At 39.4% G+C, this 4,035-nt stretch overlaps 1 pseudogene; it reads left to right on the forward strand.

The window, feature by feature from the left end:
* The first annotated feature begins 1,178 nt into the window (after window positions 1–1,178).
* LOC127539329 (60S ribosomal protein L23a-like) lies at window positions 1,179–1,602 on the forward strand (annotated as a pseudogene).
* Window positions 1,603–4,035: the final 2,433 nt, after the last annotated feature.

Genomic DNA, 4,035 nt, shown 5'->3' on the forward strand with positions numbered 1-4,035 from the left:
TTCCAGTGAGATGATGTAAGTAAAGTGCTTTATAAGTCTTAAAGTACTCCAAGAATGTCAGCTCATATAATTCAGTTCCTTGGAAGGGGATACACCTCCCCCCTCCATTACATGAATTTAAGAAGAGTCAAGATGACCACTTGTCAGGTTTAGATCCCTGGGAAAGTATTTGTTCAGCATTCCAGACCCTGTGAACTCATTATCATGAAGAAAATAGACCTATAAACATAAATGGAGCACAGGTGACAAGTGAGCAAGAATCAACGGTACCCTTGCTTTCTGACACTCTCTCCTAACTGAAGGGCAAAAAGGATGAGCCATGGGATTGATGGCAGGTGCACAGCAGACCCAGCAAGATGGCATCTGTTGTGTAACCTAACGGCCCCCTCCAACTCCGGGCATCGCTGCAGCGGCGGCAGACAGAATCCGGCCTTCGAGGGGATAGAGTTCTAAGGGCTATTTATCCTCTGGCTTTATGTTGGGCACTGAGCTCTGAAGGGATCTGCCCCCACACTATAGGCTGGCACAACTGCAGGCATTATGGATGTTTATAGCCCCTTTGCAGCATCTGCTGCAGCTGGTAATGTCCCAGTTTATGTCGTGTGAGTTGTTTTTGTTCTTGTCCAATTCAACCCATGTGGACATCTTCTCAAATTCTTCTCCATCTAAAGTTTTCTTCCCTGGATAAATTTCAAGGCTGGGAGGCACCCCCAGGGCCATTTACATAAAAAGAAATCACTTCTGCACACTGATTAACAATCAATCACCAGGCATTTATTAAGAACATTGTCAAAGGAACTGGAGATAGGAAAATAAAAGGAGAAAAAAGCCTTATTCTCAAAGATGTTACATTTTGCTGGAGGAATAAATGGAAATGTTGCCTTCCCCAAATACATGTGTGTACTCATGTGCACACACACATAGTAACACAATGCACAAATATATATACACGCACACACTACATAGACATATACATATAGATCTATCTCTGTATATGTACCATATACAAATATATAGGATTATACTATATAAATATAATCTTTCACATACAAACAGAAATGTATGTGCATATGTATATATGTACACACACATATACATAAAAATGTATGTGAAAACCAAGCAGCTGCAGTAAAAGTACAGAAATCTCCTTTAGAAAGTGATTTGGACTTTTCCCTAAAATGGCACTAAAGGTGAAGAAGGAAGCAATTCTCTCCCCCCAAATAAAAGCTAAGTCCAAGCCTCGAAGGCCAAAGGTAGTGTTGAACAGCATCCATAGCCACATAAAAATCATAACATCTCCTACCTTCTGTCAACTGGAGACACTAAGACCTTGAAGCTCACCCAAATACCCTTGGGAAAGTGTCCCTCAGAGAAACAAGCTTGATCCCTACGCCATATTAAGTTTTCTTTGCCCCCAGAGTCTGCTTTGAGACTCATTTTCACTGTGGACATCAAGACCAACAAGCAGAAAAGAAGCTATAGGACATTGACGCGGCCCAGATCAAGACCCCGACCCGGCCTGATGGGGAGGAGAAGGCCTATGATCATCTTGCTCCAGACTGTGGTGCTTTAGATGTTGCCCACAAAGTTGGAATCATCTAAACTGTGTGCATTTCTCCCACTTCTCCTACAATAAAAACTTTTCCATTATATATAGAACAAAGAAAGAAAGTGAGTCTTGTTCAGTCTTAAAAAGGCATTTAATGATTCCAAGACTCAGAGGGTGGAGTGAAAGCTTTCACCACTCAGGGGACAGCCAATGCAAAGGCATGGAGGCTGGAGAAGGACTGTCCACCACAGTGGCCCATGAAGGTCTCTTTTATATGACAGTTCTTCTAATATTAGCATATAATGAGAATACCTCCCCCTGCTCTTCATTCAGAGTCAACATGCGTCGTTCCTTCACGTCATTCTCTCATGTCATGATCTCCATTATGCCCACCTCCAACAATCATTATATTCTTCCTCCCAGTCTCTATATTTGGATCATCTCCCCACTCCCACCAGCAGCTGACAAGCTGACATCTCTTATTTTTGGCATCCCACATATCCTGCCTGGCCCTACTCAAGCGTGCCTTCATCTTCCTTGAACTCTCTCCCACTTCAATCCCTCGTGACCTCTATTTCCTGTAACTTATTGCGGCTCTTGGTTTACACTTTGCTTATGATTTTTATTATATTCTCAATTTTATTAGCATTGTTTCTGCTTAAGAGATCACTGGGGGATGGTGTACAGATGGGAATGTAAGATTGTCCTCGGCTATATGAAAGAGTGCCACGGAGAAGAGAGATTAGTCTTGTTTTGCTAGACCCCAGAGGGTAGAGCTAGGAACAATGGGAGTTTTACAATGAGGAAAATGTCTGTTTGGTATAGGGGAAAATTTTCTTCCTTGCAATCAGAACTGTCCAAATTGGAATAAGCTCCTTCAGGAATGGGTGAAAAGCATACCGTGGGGAAGAGTTCAAGCATTGGCTTAATGGAGATACATTAGAAAACAAAGGAAGACCGGATAAACAAGTTGTGGCCCATTGATTCAATGATCTGCTCCTGAGCTGATAGAAACAATAGATATGATGAATATTGAGAAGTCTGAGAAGATATAGATACACATGAAGTAAGCAGAACCAGGAAACAAAACCAACATACCCAATGACTTTAATAATATAAATGGAAAGAACAATGTATTGTTCTTCAAATCGAAGTACGATGTTTTAAAATTAGAACGACCTACCTTAGTTTTCAAGAAAAGAGTGGAGAAAACAGTTCTTTTCCTTCCCCCCCAAAAGGTTGGGAACTGTAAATGATGAATATCACTGAGTTCCACTTCCACCCCCTCTAGTTTTTTTTTAAACCTTTTTGTTATAAGGGATGGATCTTTGGAGGGAAGGGAACATACATAAATAAACAGATAATATCAATACAATTTATCATTTTTTTACAAAAAGGTAAATATCAGCTCCAAAGAACTTTCCAAAAATGAGAAAAATTTTCATTTGTTCAATTCAATTAAACATACTGGTTAAATACTGACTGGCTGTACTTTCCTGTTCGTGTATAAGACTTGGTGATAAAATTTGATAGAAGCAATTGGAGTTCACATTCTAGAGCACCGTGCCCTAACTGCAAGATAAACAATACATGATCATAGGGTTTTAGAGCTAAACCTGGAAGGGACCTCAGAGATCATTGAATTAAATCTCTTCATTTCATAGATGAGGAAACTGGAGCCACAAAAGGTTAAATGATTTTCAGAGGTCACTCAGGGAACAATCAGCAGAATTGAGACTAGTGTTAGAGACACAAAATAAATAAAAGAGATAAGATCAGAACATTGAAGAATTATTCCCAATGGAAGGTATTAATGGTGGTTTCCTGTCAGAGGCAGCATTTGAATTAGAGTTTGGATTATGGAAAGGGAAATAGAAGAGAGTGAGCAAAGTAATAGAGCAGGGATAGTCATGTTTCAATAGGCAGAATGATAGAATTTTACTAGATATTTGGAAACCTATAGAGAAGTAACATGAGGGAAAACAACAAAATAAATGATACCAGACTATGGAGATTTTTGAATGTCAGGGAGAAGAAGAACACAAATTTCTCTTTTGTTTCTCCTTCTATAGATCCTTGCTGAAATACTTTCCATTTACAATTCATTATTTCTTTTCAGGAGTACATTGTCTTTTTTTTTTAATTTTATTTTATTTAATACTAACTTTGTATTGACAGAATCCATGCCAGGATAATTTTTATACAACATTATCCCTTGCAATCGCTTATGTTTCGTTTTTTCCCCTCCCTCCCTCCACCCCCCCCCAAGATGGCAAGCAGTCTTATATATGTTAAATATGTTGCAGTATATCCTAGATACAATACATATTTGCAGAACCGAACAGTTCTCCCGCTGCACAGGGAGAATTGGATTCAGAAGGTAAAAATAACTCGGGAAGAAAATCAAAAATGCAAATAGTTCACATTCATTTCCCAGTATTCCTTCTTTGGGTGTAGCTGTTTCTGTCCATCATTTATCCATTGAA

Source organism: Antechinus flavipes, chromosome 5 (genome assembly GCF_016432865.1).
Source record: "Antechinus flavipes isolate AdamAnt ecotype Samford, QLD, Australia chromosome 5, AdamAnt_v2, whole genome shotgun sequence".
NCBI classification, from domain to species: Eukaryota; Metazoa; Chordata; class Mammalia; order Dasyuromorphia; family Dasyuridae; genus Antechinus; species Antechinus flavipes.